Source organism: Lontra canadensis, unplaced genomic scaffold (assembly GCF_010015895.1).
Source record: "Lontra canadensis isolate GAN:19392208 unplaced genomic scaffold, GSC_riverotter_1.0 scaffold17, whole genome shotgun sequence".
NCBI lineage: Eukaryota > Metazoa > Chordata > Mammalia > Carnivora > Mustelidae > Lontra > Lontra canadensis.
In genome coordinates, this window is record NW_022631011.1 from 23,548,112 (window position 1) to 23,569,296 (window position 21,185).

The 21,185-nt window shown below is 39.7% G+C and overlaps 2 pseudogenes; one reads left to right on the forward strand and one right to left on the reverse strand.

Annotated features, from left to right (window-relative positions):
• The first annotated feature begins 2,141 nt into the window (after nt 1–2,141).
• LOC116868844 lies at nt 2,142–4,225 on the forward strand (annotated as a pseudogene).
• Nucleotides 4,226–4,598: 373 nt separating this feature from the next.
• Nucleotides 4,599–15,872, reverse strand: LOC116868845 (annotated as a pseudogene).
• Nucleotides 15,873–21,185: the final 5,313 nt, after the last annotated feature.

Here is a 21,185-nt window from a genome sequence, read left to right on the forward strand (position 1 = left end):
GACAAATGAAAATTGAAGATGATAGGGACACTTCATTCCAATCCCTTAAAATATGATTCTCAGTCTCTCTGTTCTATCAGGCAATGAAATACACATGTTATTTAGTTCTAGGCTGAAGGTTGATCTGCTAAGTAAAGCTAAAAATAAATTTCCAGAAAAATTTAATAGATTGGCCTACCCTATAGTGTACTCAGTAAATTTTATGGGAGAAACTACCCCTTTTAAAGGAAAGGAATAAAATTTGCTGTCTCTATCTCAATCACCATAGAGCAGAGGCTTGTTAGATGTTCAAAAAATGAATTGCAGAGGCTGAACTGTTTGATTAAAATATGAAATTTTCAATTATTTGCAGAAGTTCCATTCAAGGTGTAACAAAAAGCATTATTGCCACAAAAGAAAAACTTTCAAGACTCAGTGTTCTTTCACTAATACAAATAACCCCATTTTGGCAGTTCTGATCATTTAGAATCCAACAAAGAGAAGAACATTGTCAGTGACATCTGCTGTAATAGAAAGACAGTGATGTTGAATTCTCTTCCCTTGAAGTACTGATTTGGAGGGTTATGTGATGTTCCTGGGATCACAGTAGGTCGTGGTTCTTTTCAGTATGTGAACTTTTTTAGATTAGTTCAAATTTGTAAGGAGTTTTTACCTGAGGTTGCTCCTTAAGGGCTTCATGTAGAATACATTTAAAATGGAATAAGTCTTTTCCCAAACAGAGTTGAAGGCTCTTAGTGACTTAGCTGCTTGGGCAAAGAGAGCAGAAAGAAAGCTGCCTGTTGGTGACAGGCAGTAGCTTGGACCAGGGTGGTGGCAGAGGAGATGGAGATTAGAGATATATTTTAGTGGCAGAACCAATAGGCTTTGTTAATGATTTGCATTTAGAAGAGAGGAGAAAAGGAAAAAATCAAGAATGATCACCAAATTTTAGGTTAGAATAATTACATGAGACCATTTACAAAGCTGGTAAACTGGGAGATTTGTTTGAGAAGGAAATAAAAGTTAATATAGGGGTGCCTGGGTGGCTTAGTTGGTTAAGCATCTGTCTTTGGGTCAGGTCATGATCTCAGGGTCCTGGGATCAAATGCTGAGCCCCACATCAGGCTCACTGCTCAGTGGGGAGTCTGCTTGTCCTTCTCCCTCTGCCCCTCCCCTACTCATGCTGTCTCCCTCTCTCCCTGCTCTCTCTCTCTCAAAAGAAATAAATGAAATACTTTTTTAAAAAGTTAATATAATGTGAGTCTTCCTCTGTATAAGAAATATTAAAAAAATACTTTTTTAAAAAAACAATCAAATCACTATCAATACTTTGGTTTTTAAAGCGTGTTCTAAATATTTTCCCCTTGATACAGTATTGTTTTTGTATATTTCAGACCACCTTTAGGTTATTGAATACTTTGAAGTTTCTGTGCATAATCATAGTAAATCATAAAATATTTACTATTCTTATTGCAAAAGGTGAGAGAGTTTATATTTTGTGAAGGTAAGAAAAAAATGTAAAGACAACTTTCAGCCCTTTTCCCAAGTTCCATGTTTTCAAAGATAAAATTAATTACATATTTTTAAAAATTAATAAATTTCTTCTGATAATCAGCAAATACCAGCTAGTGGGCTAACTCATAAGAAATCGCTTAGCAGATTTTTAAAAATAAATTTGAATAGCTTTCGTTTTGACATTTAACCGTTGTTGAATCTGCGTAAGTCTAAAAAGTTGGTTTAAAGGAAAACTTTAGGCTGACAGATAGCTTGTTTTTTAAACCCTAAGATTCAACAAGGCAAAGGATAATTTTTTAAAACCAGGGTTTAGCGGTAGAAGCTGGTGTTCATTTTTCCAAACAAAAGATCAGAGCGCCATCTAGTGTTCAATGGGAGAATCTGCAACTGACAACTGCGGGAACTCTTCGTCAACACGTCTCTTAGCGCCATGTTTCCAACAGTATTTGCTCACTTTCTTTCTATCTTTGGGTAATTCTCATAATTCTTCAAAGTTTTTCATTATATTTATATTTGTTATGACGTCCTGTAATCAGTGATCTTTGATGTTACCGTCGTAATTGTTTTAGGGCATCTGCCTATATGAGACATAGAACGTTAATTGACAAACGTTGTGTGTGCTCTGACCACTTAACCTACCTGTCATTTCCTGTCTCTCTCCCTCCCCTCGGGCCTCCGTAGTCCCCGACAATTCAACAAATTCAGCAATATTGAAATTAAGCCAATTACTAATCTACAATGGCCTTGAAGTGTTCAAGTGAAAGGAAGAGGCACATGTCTCACACTTTAAATCAAAAGCTAGAAATAATTAAGCTTAGTGAGGAAGGCATGTTAAAAGCCATGCTAGGCTGCAAGCTAGGCCTCCTGTGCTAAATAGTAAGCCATGCTGTGAATGCAAAGGAAAAGTTCTCGATGGAGTTAAAATCATGAACCCAGTGAACACAGCAGTGATAAGAAAGCAAAATAGCCTGATTGCTGAGATGGAGAAAGTTTGAGTGGTCTGGATAGAAGATCAGATGAACCACGACATTCCTTTAAGCCAAAGCCTAAGCCAGAGCAAGGCCCTGACTCTTTGGTATTCTGGGAAGGCTGAGAGAGGTGAGGCAGCTGCAGGAGAGAAGTCTGAAGCTGGCAGAGGGTAGATCATGAAGTTTAAGGCAAGAATCCGCCTCCATGACATCCACGTGCAAGGTGAAGCAGCAAGTGCTGATGGAGAAGCCACAGCAAGTGACCCAGAAGCTCTAACTAAAGTCATTGCTGAAGGTGACTACACTGACCAACAGATTTTCAATGTAGAAGAAACAACCTTCTATTGGAACAAGATGCAGTCTTGGCCTCTCACAGTTGGAGAGGAGAAGTCAATGCCTGACTTCAAAGCTTGAAAGGACAGGCTGACTGTCTTGTTAGGGGCTACTGCAGCTGGGGACTTTAAATTGAGGCCAAAGCTCCTCTGCCATTCTGACAATCCTAGGGCCCTGAAGAACTATACTAAATCTCCTCTGCCTGTGTTCTAGAAATGAACAACAAAGCCTGGATGACAGCACATCTGGTTATAACATGGTTTACTGGGTATTTTAAGGTCACTATTTAGACCTACTGCTGAGAAAAGAAGGTTCCTTTCAAAATATTACTGCTTACTGACAATGCTCCTGGTCACCCAAGAGCTCTGATGGAGATGTACAATGAGATGAATGTGGTTTTCATACCTTCTAACTCAACATCCATTCTGCAGCCCATGGATCAAGGAGTAATATTGACTTTCAATCTTAATATTGAAGAAATTAATTTCCCAAGGCTATAGCTGCCCTAGACAGTGGTTCCTCTGATGGATCTGGGCAAAGTCAGATGAAAACCTTCTGGAAAGGATTCACCATCCTAGATGCCATTAAGAACATTGATGATTCGTGGGAAGAGGTCAAAATATCACCATTACCAGGAGTTTGGGAAAAGTTGATTCCAACCCTCATAGATGACTTTCAGGGGTGCAAGACTTCAGTGGAGGAAGTCACAGCAGAGATGAGGGAAACAGCAAGAGAAGCAACATTAGAGGTGGAGCCTGAAGATGTGACTGAATTGCTGCAAGCCCAGGATAGAATATTCACAAGGTGAGAAGTTGTTTCTTATGGATGAGCACAGACAGTGATTTCTGGAGAAGGAATCTACTCCTGGTGAAGATTCCGTGAAGACTGTTGAAATGACAAAAAAGGATTTAGAATATTCCATAAACTGGGTGGATCAAGTAGCAGCAGGGTTTGAAGAGACTGACTCCAATTTTGAAAGAAGTTCTACTGTGGGCAAAGTGCTATCAAACAGCATCACATGTCACAGAGAAATCACTCATGAGGGGATTCACTCATGAAAAATCACTCAGGGGCACCTGGGTGGCTCAGTGGGCTAAAGCCTCTGCCTTTGGCTCAGGTCATGATCTCAGGGTCCTGGGATCAAGCCCCACATCAGGCTCTCTTCTTGGCGGGGAGCCTGCTTCCCCTCTCTCTCTGCCTGCCTCTCTGCATACTTGTGATCTCTGTCTGTCAAATAAATAAATAAAATCTTAAAAAAAAAAAAAGAAAAATCACTCGATGGGGCAAATTTCATTGTCATGTTAAGATTTTACCATAGCCACCCAGCCTTCAACGATCCCCACCCTGATCAGTCAGGAGCCATCAACATGGAGGCAAGACCCTCCACAGCAGGAAGAGTATGGCTCCCTGAAAGCTCAGATGATGGTTAGCACTTTTCAGCAACAAAGTATTATTTAATTAAGCTTTGTACTTTTTTTTAGACATAATGCTATGACATACTGAATAGAATTTGTATATTTGTATATATATATAAAAAGCATAATGTAAACATAACTTTCATGTGCTGGGAAACCAAACATTTCATTTGACTCACTTTATCATGATTTTCTGCTTTATTGTGATAGTTTGGGGCCAAGGGGGCAACATCTCCAAGGTGTGACTTTATTTTCGTCATTTTACCCTGCCTACAAGATATTGAATACAGCATAAGCATGAATGAGAAGGAGACAAATAAAAAAGTTTACTGCAGCAATCATCATCATCATCAAGAATAAGTGCATAATTTCTGAGAGCCTCGAGTCTCTAATGTGGTTTCAGAGATTCAGGAGTGGCCTCTTGTAGTAGCTCCTGCCTGGACTGATACATAAAGGGGGAAAGTCACAGTGACAACAGCATGGGAAGAGCTCAAAAGACAGCAGTATGAGTCAAGGTAGAAAATCAAGTTACAGAATAATATTGTGGGACAAGCTCAATGGCTCCAGTGTAAAGCAGGGGACACTGAGCATGTGGAAGGGAAGCAGGAGAGGGAGGCAAAATTACAAGAAGAGTTTGTAATTTCTGCATAATGGGAAGCCACCTTAGAGACAGCCTTTCAGTTCAGATGGAGCTGTGGCATAAATGGAAGATGTCTAGGGAGGAAGGGCTAAGACTAAAATTAGATGTTACTATAGTAGATGATGGTAGTAGCAAAGAGAAGATGATTTAATAAATAATTACTAATTATTTGATTTAATAAATAAATAATTAGTAATTATTTATTAAATCACCGAGACCAAATCAATAATGGACTTGCTGGCTTGATTGTATATAAAAGGTGAAGAGCAAAGAGTCAATGATATCATCTTCTTTCTGAGGTCATGTAGATTCTATGTTCATTAATTACTATTTTATTTATTTATTAAAGATTTATTTATTTGCTTATTTGAGAGAGAGAGAGAGAGAAAGAGAGCATGAGCAAGGGGAGGAGGAGAGAGAGAAGCAGACTCCCCACTGAGCAGGGAGACCAAAGCAGGACTCGATCCCAGGACCCTGGGATCATGACCTGAGCTGAAGGCAGACTCTTAACTGACTGAGCCATCCATGTGCCCCTAATTAATAATTATAAATTATAAGAAAAAGCATGGTTAGTGAGAAAGATGATTGATTTCATTTTGATAAGTTAACTTTGAGGTGCATGGGAAATAGCATTCTTGCCAAAGGCAGTTGAGTATCTGGTTCTTAATGCTTTAAGGAGAGGATCAAACAAGACATGTGAAATTAGGTTTATCAGCATAGAGGTGGTTGTTGAAACAATGGCTGTGAATAAGATTACCCAGGAAGGGTATCCAGTATAAATCAGGAGCATGGATGGAAAAGACATCATTAATATCTAGTGGAAAAAAAAATGATTTGGAGTTGGATTTGTCTAAAATATATTAGAAAGAAAAGATACAATTTCTTCAAGATCAAAATGTAATTCACAGAAAGGATCAGTATTTTAGAGATTGTATTTTATGTATTTTACAAATACTACTGTAGTACCAAATGAATACATATTATATTTATGGTTATATTTATTAATTATATTAACCAGGATTCTTTTGCAAGAAATAGTAACTTTATCTAAACTAATGTAAGGAAAAGATTTCATTACCATGTAACCTGATGTCTCTGGGATGGACTGGCTCTAGACACGGCTGGATCCAAATGCCATGTCTTCAGTGGGCTCTCTCTCTTTTTTTTTTTTTTTTCAAGATTTTATTTATTTATTTGAGAGAGAAAGAGAGAGAGAGAGAGACAAAGCACAAGCAGAGGGAGCTGCAGGCAGTGGGAGAAGCAGGCTCCCTGCCAAGCAAGGAGCCTGATGCAGGACTTGGTCCCAGGACCCCAGGATCATGACCTGAGCCAAAGGCAGATGCTTAACCAACTGAACCGCCCACAAGTCCCTGGGCTCTCTTTATGTCTAAAGATAGTTTTTTCTGTATTGACTTCATTTCCATGCGGAGACAAAAGAAATCATTGTAGAATTAATTTGAATATAAAACTAATGACAACAGGGAAACGAACAAAACCTTCTTTCCCTCCATCGTTTCATACTGACCTTCCCCAAAGAGTTCTAATTGGCTTGACCTCAATCGTGTGCCTATCACTTGAACCAGTCATGGTGTCTAGAAGGAGGATACATTCTGATACATTCTGAATTATGGCACATCGCAATAGTAGTAAAGACAAAGTCCTATATGATTAGACAGCCCTCTCAGAATCACATAGAAAATCGTTTCCTCTAGAAACTCATACTTTAGTCATTAAAACTATTACCACAATAAGTTTAGTTAACACTATCCCTTCACATAGTTACAATGTTTTTTCTTATGATGAGAACTTTTAAGATCTACTCTTAGCAACTTTCAAATATACAATACAGTATTGTTAACTACAGTCACCATGCTGTACATTGTATCTTCAGAATTTATTTATCTTGTAATTGGAAATTTCTACCTTCTGATCACCTTCACCTATTTTTTCCACCCCAACTCCAACCCCTATCTTTGGCAACCACCTACAGGATTCCTGTTTCCATGACTTTGGTTGTTGTGTTTTTTAGATTCCACATACAAATGAAATGATACATTTATCTTTCTCTGTCTGACTTATTTCACTTGCATAATGCCCTCAAGCTTCATCTATGTAGTTGTAAACAGCAGGATTTCCTTTTCTTACTTTAATGTCTGAAAAATAGTCCATTATATATATAGGTATAGATATATATATATAGAATGTATTACACATATATATATACACACTACTTTCTTTACCATTCATCCACCAATGGGTGGTTCCCAGGTCATGACTATTTTAAGTAATGCTGCAGTGAACATGGGATGCATGTATCTTATTAAAATAGTGATTTTATTTCCTTCAGATATATACTCAGAAGTGGAATCACTAGATTAAAATCTTGAAGTTCAAAATCAAAAACATCTTGGGGCACCTGAGTGGCTCAGGTGTTAAGCATCTGCCTTAGGCTCAGGTCGTGATCCTGGGGTTCTGGGATCGAGGCCTGCATCGGGCTCCCTACTTGGCAGAAAGGCTGCTTCTCTCTCTCTCACTTTCCCTGCTTGTGTTCTCTCTCTCGATGTCTATCAAAAAATAAATTAAAATCTTAAAAAAAATATCAAAAACCTCTGACAGATTTGTCTGTTCACAATTATATTTTAGATCAAAAGTTAGTTTGTTTAGATAATAAATTGGGCTATTTTTTCTCCATTAGGAAATTGATGAAAAGTAGTGGGACAATGACTGACTAATAGATGAGGAATGTCAACAGAGACGTGGAAACTATGAAAAAGAGCCAAACATATATTCAATAATTGGAAAGTATAATTTCTTTTTAAGTTTTTATTTAATTATTTATTTAAATGATCTCTATAGCCCATTCAGGGCTCAAACTCATGACCCTGAGATCAAGGGTTGCATGCTCAGGACCCCAAGATCAGGGGTTCAGCCTGGATTCAAGTGTGATTCCAAGTGAAGGAGAGACCAAAGGAAGATTTGCTAGATGGACAGTCTGTGCAATCTAATGGAGGCTTGGAAAGGACAGTAGAGAATCCTTGAGCCAACGTCAGCCATCGGAAGTGTCCTGTGTTTCCCAGGACCAGGTTTGCCTTTTTCCCTGCCACACATTCATGGCAAGTGTACCCTCAATGCAGATGCAGCAGTAGGTCCCAGAACACAGTGTGCATGTATGTCCATATTACCTTACCTTTCACATTGCTCTCCATTGATGGATTTCCTGGTTCGCCACCACTAAGGCTTTCAGGAGCTGAGCTGCTGCCTTCTGCTAGAGACTTCCCTTGTTCCACCTGCCAAGGGTCACATTCTATTTGTCTGCCAGGTGGCAAGCAAGCCCATCTTAAATCCTCATCTTACCTCCTGCTTTCTCAGACCACTCCTGATTTCACCTGTGTTATCCAGGTGACCCTCAAAGCAGACATTAAGAATGGGTGTGGGGAAAATGCTTCATATAGAAAATGGGAAGGGGACTCGGGGAGGCTGTGACAGCTGTCCTATCACACTACAAGTCTGACCTGGAGGGAAGGAGAGAAGGAAGGAACTTTAGATGTCATGGGGAGTCCTCAGAACAACGGTAGCCCTCACAGGGTCCCTCAGTGTTTGTACAGCAGCAACCCATGAGAAGTGTGGCCTAAGCACAAACAGGAATGAATTTTACAATATTTCACAATATAATAGCTCAGGTCCTCACTCAAGTATGCTCCTGGTAGCTGGTGGCCTGGGAGGATATTCTCATGACCACTACAGTCATGAATTTGAAAAGAGATCATTAGAAATTATACATCCTGGAAAAGGAAGGGAAATAAGATTACAAATCATGAACATTACAAATAATAAACAAATAATGGGACATTTGAAGTGATCTGATACAAGTGCAAATTGAGTCTCAGAATGAGAAAAGAAAGAGAATGGGACCAAAAAAAGAGCTAAAGAAAAAACAGTTGGGGGCACCTGGGTGGCTCAGTCGTTAAGCGTTTGCCTTCAGCTCAGGTCATGATCCCAGGGTCCTGGGATGGAGCCCCGCATCGTGCTGCCTGCTCAGCGAGGTGCCTGCTTCTCCCTCTTCCACTCCCCCTGCTTATGTTCCCTCTCTCTCTGTGTCAAATAAATAAATAAAATCTTAAAAAAAAAAAAAGAAAAAAACAGTTGAAATTTCCACAAATCTGTGGAAATAAATTACTTACCTACTCAAGAAGCTCAACACATTCCAAGCAAGATAAATAGAAAAATACAAGAAAGTCACAACTAAGTACATCATAGTCCAACTACCAAAAACTAAAGGAGATACCAAAAAGAAAAAACATTTTGTGTAGAGGAGCAATGATGTATGATGGTATTTCATCATGGAAATGATATTTCACAAGAAACAATAGATGCCAGAAGACATGGAAAAACATTTTTAAGGATTTATTTATTTACTTGAGAGAGAGAGCATGCAGCAGGGAGGGGCAGAGGAAGAGGGAGAAAGTCAATCAGACTCCATGTCAAGTGTGGAGACAGATGAGGGAGCCCAATGTGGGAGCCCAATGTGGGACTCATCCCATGACCCTGAGATCACAACCTGAGCCAAAACCAAGAGTCAAAAGGCTAACTGACCACACCACCCAGGCGCCCCATTGGAAAAACATTTTTAAAGTGCATCTGGAAAAGTTTTGAGTATGGGCACATGCTAAACCATAAAACAAGTCTCGTGAAATGTCAAAAAAATTGAAATTTTACAGAGTATGTTTTCTGGCCACAATGGAATTAAAGGAGGAAGTAAAACTGTTTATTTACAAATGATAGGATGGTTTATACAGAAACATCAAAGTGAATGTACAAAAAACTAGAAGATTTAATATATGAATTTAACAAGGTCATAGACTATAAGCTTAATATAAAAAATAATCATATTTCTATTTACCAGCAAATAATTAGAAAATGAAATTTTAAGATATCATTTATAATACTATGAAAAATGAACTACTTAAGATTAAATTTACAAAAATTGTGTAAGACTTCTACAGTGATAAATACAAACATTGATAAGAGATATTAAAGAAAATCTAGGGACACCTGGGTGGCTCAGTGGGTTAAGCATCTGCCTTTGGCTGAAGTCATGATCCCAGGGTCCTGAGATCAAGCCCTGGTGTGGGGCTCCTTGCTCAGCAGGGAGCCTGCTTCTCCCTCTCCCCCTGCCACTCCCCCGCTTATGCTTGCTTTCTCTCTTTCTGACAAATAAATTAAAAAAACCCTTATTAAAAAAAAGAGAAAATCAAAACAAGTGGAAGGTTATATCATGATCACACATTAGAAAATACAATATAATTAGATTAATAGTCTTCCAAAAGTGATCTTTGAATTCAACACAATTCTAGTAAATATCCGAACAGGCTTTTTTTCTAGGAATTGACAAGCTGATTTTAAAAATTTTCTGGAAATATAAAAGACTTACACTAACAGCCTTGAAAAAGAAGAAAGCTGGAAGCTACACGCTACCTCATCACAGGGCTGTTTAAAGCTGTGCTAATTTAGACTCTGTGGTAATGATGTAATGATTGATAAATAGATAAAGGGAACCGAAACTGAAGCTAAGAAATAGACACACACGGACAGGGTCAGTTGATTTGCGACATAGTAGCCAAGGAAATTTGAAGTGGAAAGTAAAATCTTTTTTAGAAATGGTGCTGCACTAATTCTAGCTGCTTTGGCCTCTCCCAGCTGTCATTCCTGTCTGTCCAATCCAGTAAGACTCCTGGGGTCTGTCTGGATTCCTGCCATCTCCACCACACCTGGAAACTGCCTAAAGACACCTGGGACAATCTCATGGCTCATTGGATTGTTTCCTTTCTGTCAGAGGTCACAGGCCTGGGCTGCCGGTTGTCTAATGTGTGAAAGCGGGCATTAATGACATTTTTGTCCAGTTTTCTTCAGACCCAGTTACGCCATATGGTTGAAACAGAAGCTGATGTGCACTTTTAAGGGAGCTTCTGTCTGCTGTGCGAAGAACAGATTGTCATGAAGCAAAAATGGAAGAAAGGAAAGCAGAGACCATTTGAGAAGTATTTGTAGCACTCTAAGAAAGAAATGAAGGTGCTTAAATCAGTGTGACAGGGGTGCCTGGGTGACTCGGTCAGTTAAGCGTCAGACAGTTGATTTGGGCTCAGGTCATGATCTCATGGTTGGTGAGATCTAGCCTCGCCTCCGGCTCCTGCTTAGCGGGGAGTCTGCCTGGAATTCTCTCTCCCTCTCTCTCTCCCTCTGCCATTTACTGAGAGGAGAAGATGAGGTATGAGAAGATTCAGGATTGTTGGTTTTTTTGTTTTGTTTTATTTTGATGGGGGGGTGGAGCAGCAAGGAAGAAAAGAGTTCAAAACTTCTATTCTTTGTCTGGAAGTATAAAAAGGAAATTCAGAATGGATTTTAAAAATATTTTTTTTTGGGGGGGCGCCTGGCTGGCTCAGTCCGTGGAGCATGTGATCCTGATCTCAGGGTTGTGAGTTCAAGTGCCATGCTGGTCATGGAGTTCACTTGGAAAAAAATTAAAATTTTTTTCTTACATTTTTATCACATATTATATGTCTCTCTTTTCTAGAACATGAGATTTTGGAAGAAAGAGTCATTGTCTTATTATCCTGATGTCCCATGCAATGCACACCATCATCCTTTAATGTGTGTATTTGTGTGTGAAACTAGGGGATCTGATCAACTTGGTGTCAGAAGTGGAGGAGCTGAGCATTCTGGGTTACAGGAGGGGGTAATGCAGAATCCCTGGAGGAGATCTAGAATACTCTGCTATTCATTCCTGGAAACCAACGTAGCCCAGTAAGGACAAAAAATGTGTATGAAATCATAAATACTGTGTGTTTATATAACCTTAGATGGAAATAATCAGAGAAGATGCCTCGTGATTTTGATATCATTTGTTTCTGTGAAGAATAAAAATCCTTCTTTGAATTGAAAACGCAGAGGTGAAGTGGAGAATGGGCCCAAGTATGTGTCTAATAACACGCCAACACATCTAAATACACACTTAAAAGCTTGTCTTTCTCGGCCCAAGTGCTATAGTTTATAACGGAGCTCCCACATAGCTTTTCATGATTGTAGATGGCTTTATTTTTATAATCTTTAGCTGCAGTGTTAAAAATGCCAAATTGACACTGCATTCTGTGGGGGTGGATGGGAGAAGAAAGGTAACCCTACATGGCGATAAGAGGCCCTATTGCCCAAAACTTTTGCTGTATTTGAAATGTTCACTCTTAGGCTTGCTGTTTAGGTTAAAATACGGTCTTAAAAATAGCCATTAAAATCTGTTACATGTCTCACTGTGTGAGTTAGCACAGTAAGTAGGGAGAATGTACGCAGTCTTTAAAGCTGTTGTACTGTCTTGACTTACCAGTCTCTTGATCCTGGATAAGAGAGGCTTAACTTCTCTAAGCCTCAGGGTATTAATCTATGAAATGGGACTAATAATATCTATCACACTAGGTTGTCATAAGGATTAAATCAATAATGAATGTAAAGTTCCTCTGAACAGTTCTTGGTGCCTTTAGTTAGCTAAGAATGAGCAGAGTATAATGAAAGAAGACCCTGGACAAGTACATTTTGATATGGTGGAAGGGGCTGGAGATGCTTGAAGCATTGGGAGCCAACGCAGAAGGAAGGAAAGGGTCTTGGCTGAGAATGTTAGTGAACAGAGGGCATCATGGGGATTCTCAAAGGCCCTGGGAACATTCCAGAAGGAGGGATAGGACAAAATCACCACTAGAAGATGGGAAGCTGGTGCCAAAAAACCCCATGGTTACTTCGGACAGACCCAAGTAAATATTTACCGAATCTTAACATAGGACAAAGAGTTCTTAAGTTTAGAAACAAGGGAAGAAATCATCTACACAAAGTTAATTATGTTCGACTACAAAAAAAAATCTGAATTTCCCTACTTTAAAAACATTTAAAGAATTTTTAAATGAATAGAAACTTCATCAACAGAAATTATTTTTAAAAATCCCACTCAAGGTCTTCCGGGTAAAGACAGTAGTTATAGGCAGCCATCTACTTTTGCTCTTTCTCACCACCCTACTAAAACAACAGCAAAGGGGTGTCAGGAAGGCGGAAACTCACCAGGATGGAGAGAAGAGAGAAAGGAGATGATAGAAGCCAAGATTTTGAAGCTACAAAACAAATGGGGTGATACATGACTTACCCCCCAAACCCCCAAAACAGAATCATCAGGCAGCAGCCCAGAAAGCTGACATTCATTCTAATTTACCCTGCAGGATCTCCGGTGGGGTCCAGTAGTGGCAGCCTCTGGCACCTGTGGAGGTCGGGAAGTGGAAATAGAAAAGAGCTGGAAATAGGACAGCTGGTTGAGAATCAATTAAGTAATTGGACCCCGGGTCTCCTCCCTACTCCGTATTTGGGCCATTGGGGAGCCCTTGTGAGAATGGGGGTTTATTGTCAGGAGAGATGAGCACAGATGCCACCAAGTATAACTGTGAATGGAGCACATAGAACTGAAAACAGGTCCTGAGATACCTTGGCCTCTTCTCCCAATCAGCAACTGGCAGCCTTGTTTGTATGAAAGGAAACCAGAAAAGTGTTCAAGGAATTTGACCAAGCCCACTAAACCAGGACTAAAGAGACTGACAATAGATATCCCCAGCTACTCCATTGTGAAGTGTTCCCTTTCCCCTCCCTGCTCAGGCCCAGCAAGCAGATTTTTAGTTCCTTATTCTTGAGGAAATGAAAATAACCAGACATCCGAGGGAAGTCTCCAATATGGAAGAGAGAAACCAAAGAAATAAGCAGAAAAAAAAGCAACTCAGAGGAAATGGACCATTCGAGAGAAAAAAACACTTTTTGAAAGGAATGCTGTGGTTAATATCCGGAGATAAGAAAAGATATCGCCAGTGAAACAAGAATAGGATACTGTTTTAGAAGAGTGCAGAGATCCCTCAAAGGAAAAAGAAAATCTCTTAAAACTAAAAGCATGATAATGAGACTAAAAACTCAACAAAAGTGTTGAAAGAAAAAATTAAGGAAGTTTTCCAGTAAACAAGGTAAAAGACAAGCAGATGAAAAAATGGTAGAAGTGGATAGAAACTTTGGCAGTCCAGCCAGAAGTTCTAAAATCCAAATCATAGGAATCCAGAAATAGAGAAGAAAATGTAGAAGAGAGGGTTCGAAACAAAAAATCAATACAATGTCTCAGAACTGAAGCACATGAGTCTACAGATGAAAAGAGTCCATGACAGCACAGTACAATGGATCAAAAGAGGCTCACACCATGACTCATGTGATGGTTGATTTTGTGTGTCAACTTGGCTAGGGAGCAGGATGCCCAGGTGTGGAGTCCCTATTTTACACATCTGGTTTCCTAAACTTTGCAACCATTTTATTTCATTTTTATATGATTATATTCTGGGATAAATGTGGGTTTTGTTACAATTAAGATGTTAGTGTTTATATAGAGAGGAAAAGTGTTTTTTTTTTTAAAGCGTCATCAAATTGAAACTGAAGTTTGGAAGCAATAAAGTGATTATTATACTTTTCCCTAAAAACAGTTGGTTATCACGTTTTTAGAAATCACGAGCCTATTGACTGTGCGTCAAAACATGCCGAGACCTTTGGCATTTATTGTACTGAGAAGGACCTATTGTACCATAGAGTGCCAGAGCTGGTGACATCGATTTATATAATCCTGTAAGTGTTCTTTCTATATGTGTTAAGCATCAAAGTGAAGTGCTATTACTATTAAAGATAGCCGAATGAGGAGCCATAAGCAGCTGGAACCAGAAAAAGAACTGTAACATTCACTTTCATTTTGCAGACAAGCTTGTTTTTCGGCAAGGACCTTTCTCACACGGAAGTCGTGCTACCGCTAGATGGCAGCACAGCGGAGCGCTGGTGGTCTGAAGTCAAGTCAGACCGGAACTTAGAAGGGAGACTTACTCACTTTGCCTCCATCCATCCATCCATCCATCCACCCAATACGCACTGATTTTAAAAAGAACTCTTTATAACGATACAGTTGAATTTAAAACAATATTCCCCAAACCATATTTTAAAATCACAGAAGTTGACTAGACAGGAAAGAAACAGATTGAAGTACATTCCGCCTGCATGACTGGTGTAGATGGAGATGTCCAAAAGTAAGCACTGCATGTTTTTATTTTTATTTTTTGTGGAAGAGAACTTTTTATCTCTTTTACATACAGGAAATTCAACAGCATACACTTGGCCCAGTCTGGTGGCCAGTTCTTTAGCCTTTATACCTTTTCCAGCGTGGCAATGCAAGCCACCGAGGCAATGCAAGCCACCGATTTAGGACCCAGGATCTTGCCTCCTTGGTGATGGCGGATCTCATCCTGTCTTTGTAATTTGTCCTGATAGATTCTACCAGCTTAGCCAGAGCTCCTTTGTCTTCATAGTTAACCTGTGGGAAAGCCAGAACGGTGCATGTCTTCCTGGGGACCAAACACTCCAGCCTGGCCTTCCCTTCATAATGCAGTAGGGAACCCCCATCTTACAACACAGGACAGGCAAGAAGACAACCATTTTAATGGGATCCACATCATGGACAATCACTACCAGCTGAGCCTTCTTGTTTTCCTCCAAGATGGTAACATATTAACCCCAGCTTGAAGGACAGGCGGCCTCTTAGTGGGGATATCTGCTTCACCAGTAACTTTCTTCTCAACCCCGGCCAACGATTCCTGCTTCCTCTATTACTTTGTGTCTGGTCTGTATCTGTGGGTGAGTGTAAGCAATTGAGTAGCTGTTTGGCCGTCCAAGGCCTGGGCGAACTGGTCAATCACATGAGGCACTTCGAGACATTTATAGGGAATAGCCCTTTGCCACTGAAGCCAGATGTATCTATTTGACAAAACAAGTGAGGTCCCTTTTGGGCTGGATGTCCTGTCTGATGCCAAAATTCTTGGTCCTTTTCTCCAACAGAGGATTGACCACCTTCTTGGCCTCCGGCTTCTTCAGGACAGCAGAAGCCCAAGCTGCCTTCCTCCCCTTTGCCTTCTTTCCTTGTGGCATCTCAGAAGGCAGGAGGAGAGAGCAGCACTGAGTGTTTTTAAGCACAAGGAATCAAGCATTAGGCTTGACTTAATGAGGGAGGCTTGGGAGCTATTTCTTGAGATCAGAAATCGCAAACAATTCAAGGTCAAAGCTTTGGAATGGGAAGAAGTGAATAGTCATCAGAGTGGGGAACAAGTTGGTGTTGTGGGATTATGGGTGACTATTCCTTGCGGATCTGGCCGTTTTCGGGATCCATTTCATGAATACCTGCTGACAGAAGCGATTTGATACCCAGCATACCAATTTTTAACTGTTATAATTTTCCTTCCACACCATTGGAGAAAAGCATTTCATTTCTTTGCTCACACATTTGCCATTTGTGTACTTCCTTCCTGCTCTGTTTTCCCTAGCCTAAATTCCATCTACATCTGCCAGGAGTTTTCCCTTTGCTACTAAAAGATCTTGATATGGCTAACCCCAACACAAAGGAAAGAAGTGGGTCAGTCTCCCAATCCAACTTCTTTAGTTCAAACTGCCTTTTTAAGCACATACAAAAAGGCAAAATGTGGCATCCTGTAACGGTCAAAGTGTGATTTTTATTCTTCCTGTATATAGAGACAACGACACAGAAATAGCTTTGTCCTCTAGAGCAATGGCTTTTAAACCTTTTGAAATCTGACCTTTGATCAGAAATACATTTTACTCCACAGCTGTGCCAGCCCTGGGACTATCTGCTGTCAAATCCATTCCTTATTCTTCTCTTTTTCTGCCATGTTTCAAGGATGCTGATCCCAAGAGGCTGTATTTCAAAGGCTCCAGGTTATGGGGACTGACTTCTGGCTGGGTGCCACTCATGTGCAGCTCTCACACTGGTGGGTGATGGGAATGGAAAAGCGAGGATGATTCCCTCCATCTTTCTCTGCCTTGAGTGCACCTTTGACCGTGGCTGTGTCTTCCCTCTGGCTCCAGCTCCAGCCAAAATGTCCTACGATTTTAGCTTCTGCTGGATGACCGCAGCTCTGGGACCCAACAACACTGTCACGTCCCTATGTCCCTCCAGTCGAAAGGAATTAGTGGTTTCTGCCATTGTTGATCTCTGGGTTGTATCGTCTTCCCCTGTTTGGCTTCTCAGCTTTTTCATTATTTCTGTAACCAGTTTCCAGTTAAATTCCTTCCATTAAAAACACACACTGACCATGGTTTCCATTTTCCTGATATTTCATTATAGCACATATATATGCATGAAACAGAAGCAAATGCTTCCTTAACAATATTCCTTTCACTGTGTTCAATGACTCTGATATTTCCTATTCTATCTCACTTTTTTTTTTTTAAGTAATTTCCATGACCAATGTGGAGCCCAAGATGGGGCTTGAGCTCATGACCCTGGGATCAAGACCTGAGCTGAGATCAAGAGTCAGATACTTAACCAGCTAAACCACCCAGGTGCTCCTATTCTAGTTCACTTTTTAAAATGCCAATCACAACTCTATAAATGGAATTCACATCTCGCTGATGGGTCGTATCTTGCTAATGGAGATTTGAAAAACACTGCTTTAGAGACCATATTTATTTTTACTTTTTAAAAGTCTGGTTTACTGACTCATACACACAGAAAATTCACCTTTTTAGGAACACATCATAAGAAGTTTGAAAATTATATACAGAATATTTTCATCATCTCCCAAAGTTCCCTTGTTCTCTCTTTTTTTTTTTTTTAAGATTTTTATTTATTTGTTTGACAGAGAGACCACAAATAGGCAGAGAGGCAGGCAGAGAGAGAGGGGGAAGCAGGCTCCCTGCCAAGCAGAGAGCCCAATGTGGGACTCGATCCGAGGACCCTGAGATCATGACCTAAGCTGAAGGCAGAGGCTTAGCCCACTGAGCCACCCAGGTGCCTCCCGCCTTGTTCTCTTTTGTAATTAACCCCTCTCTCCATCCCAAGCCCTTAGTAAACCACCAATGTTTTTTGTTGTTGTTGTTGTTGTAGTTTTATCTTTTCCAGAATGTCATATAAATAAAATCCTATAGTATAGAGTCTCTTGAATCTGGTTTCTTTCCCTTAGCACAGTGCTTTTTAAAGATTTTATTTATTTATTTATTTGTCAGAGAGAGAGAGAGAGAGAGAGAGTGCACAAGCAGGCAGAGTGGCAGGCAGAGGCGGAGAGAAGCAGGCTCCCTGCCGAGCAAGGAGCCCGATGTGGGACTCGATCCTAGGACCCTGGGATCATGATCTGAGCTGAAGGCAGCGGCCCAACCGACTGAGCCACCCAGCCTTCCTAACACAATGCTTTTTAGATTCATTTGTGTTGTTACATGTGTACATAGTTCATTCCTTTTTATTGCTGAATGATATTCTATTATCACATTAAAGCTTAGCAAATTCTTATGTTAACCTAAAATGTATATTTTACTTCTGCTATTTGTTTTGCAACCTGTTAGTCTGAAATCATGTAAAATCTTTGTGGTGGTGCTCAGTGCTGGGCTCAACAGGGGTGGGAAATCATCACAGGACAACCTCAACAGTTTTCATGTTCAAAGACCAGAGAGTAATAGCTTGAGCTCTGGAGTCTTACTCTCTTGATTGAATTCTTTCTTTTAACTCTTGCTACTTCCTGATCTTGAGCAAATTCCTTAACCTCCCTTAAATTATAGTTTCCTCATCTGTAAAATAAGATGGTAGCAATAGTATGTGTTTCACTGAATTCTTGTGGAGATAAAATGTGTAAAGCACTTACTGCAATGACTGGTGCCCATAAGTACAAGTAAATTAAAGTTTATGTCCTAGGGAAGCTGGCTATAATTTAGCCAGTCTAAAAAGTCAGGGGAAACAGTTTTTTTCAAGACTAATTCACTTCCTTTAAAACCCTGTCACTCACTTCTGAGTTGTGTCATTGCCATTCTGCAAGCTGTGTCATTGCCAACCAATGATTCAGCCTGATTCAGTCCATGAGGTCAGGAAGAAATGTCTGGGAAGCCCAAATCTGGGGACAACCCATTGACTCTGGCACCTAACATCATCAAGTTAGCTGGTCATTGGACTTGATGACCACATCAGTGAGCTGGTCATCAGTGGGACTTGAAGTCCACATCTCCTCTATAAACTTTTCAATTCGTATTATGTTGGGTCTCCAACACATGTCTTAAAATGATGCAGATTGCATGCTACAATGGGAAGAATCCCAGATTGAAAGCCAGAACACTTTGGCATCGGGTCGAACCTACCACTTTTTACTGATGTGATCTTGAATAAGTCACTCACCATTTCTGTGCCTTGGTTTCTTCATCTGTAAATGGGTAAGTATTTACAGTATAAGTATTCCTGAATAAGTATTCCTGAATCAACCATCATTTGCAATGATTTTAAAATTAAAATTTTGTTATTATTTTATATAAAAGTATATTTGATCATTCAAATGTGGCCATTCAGATTTGAATTACATGAACTCTTTGTGATATGATGAGTATGATGACTATTTCTGAGAAAGCATTTGTATAGCTTCTGTAATAAAGACTGATTGAGTTTATAAAACACTGTTCCACTGGACCCATGAATCTCAGTGTTTAATACTTACCAGGCATGCACATTCTAACAGCCTTTGTGTTCGTATAATGGACCAGTGAATTCTATTTGCTGCTGAGGTTTCAATCACATCCTACAAACAAAGACAGATTGTTTTGAATTAGTGTCTGTCGGGGAAAGATGCTCAATTGTTAAATTACTTTAGCTATATGTGAGTTTTAATTATCTGGAGCATACTTCTCCTTTATAAATTGTATTTCTCTGTAGAATGAAATCTTTCTGAATTAGATAAACTAAATTATTGACATACTTCTATATATTTAAATCACACTTGCTGCACAAATTGTCACTTTTAAAAGCACATTCTGGGACTTTCCCAAAGCCATTGAAATGTTACTGTCCTAAAAAAGCAAAAAACCGAGGCTTGTGTTTTCTAATAAATTTGTCAAGGAACATAAAAACTATTATGCATAACATCAATCCATCTATTTTTTTTTTTTTTGAGAAAGAGTGTGTGCTTGTAAGCAGCATGAGGGAAGTGGGGTGCCAGAGGGGCAGAGGGAAAGGGAGGAAGAGAACCCCAAGCAGGCTTCAAGCCCAGAAGGGGCTCAATCTCAAAACCCCAAGATCATGACCTGAGCTGAAATCAAGAGTCAAATGCTCAACTCACCGAGCCACCCAAGCACCCCATCCATCAATTCTATTATAGAGTATTTGTTACAAACTTGGAATTGTGTTGCCTAAGGAATGCAAAGTTGACTAAGAGTGAGAAGGTCACAATCTATTGAAAAAGTAAGGACACAATTTATAATACAATACAGGAGGCACTGTAATTGAGATAGTAATCATCAGTAAATATTTTTTTAATAAATTTAGTGCCAGCATGTGCTAGATCCTATACTAGCTATTAAGAATAAGACTTTAAGAGTTTATGGTCTAATAGAGGAGACCAACAAATATAAGAAATTGTCAAAGAGTACCCACCTCACCCTGAGGAATGATGCAGGAAAATCTTCCCATAGGTAAAATTAAAACTGAGTACAGAAAAGCTAACAGGAGGAGGTAAGAGGAAGAAGAGGGCTAAGGATATTCTAGGCAGAGAAGCAACTTTTGCAAAGGTACAGAGATGAGGAAAACTACAAATCATTTAGTATGTCTGGGTCCTGGGATACATACTAGAAAGTGGCAAGGACTGCTGCTAGGATGAATAGGGACCAGGTAACGAGGGGCTATGTTTGCTGCATGATCCAGACCAGTTTGTGTTGGTGTTGTGTCAGTTTTGTTGGCCTCCAGGGTATCTGATAAGACCTTTACTGTCTTTTGAATTATTATTTCTTTATTGACAAAGTGTTGTTCCTTTCTGCTTTGAAGATCTTTTTTTCATTGTCTTTAGTTTTCAGATACTTGGCTATGGTCTTGGTGTGGATTCCTTAGGATTTATCTCATTGGGGTTTTACTCAGCTTCTTGAATCTGTAGGTTTTTATCTCTTGCCAGATTTGAGAAGTTTTCAGCCATAACTTCTTTGAGTACTCTTTCAGGCCTATGCTTTCTCCTCTTCTTCAGAGACTCTGATAGGATCTTTAGATCCTGTAGTTGTGGCACAGGGCCCCAAGACTCCCTTCAATTAAAAAAAATTTAATAGATTTTCGTTTTTAGGGCAGCAAAACCATTGAAGATTTTCCTGTAGAGAATACATGTGTGTGCACACATATATATTCATACATATATATGTATGAATGCTTTATTGAGATATAATGCACATATCTTTTGATTTTTAGATATTCCCTGAGTTGTGCTCCCATCATCA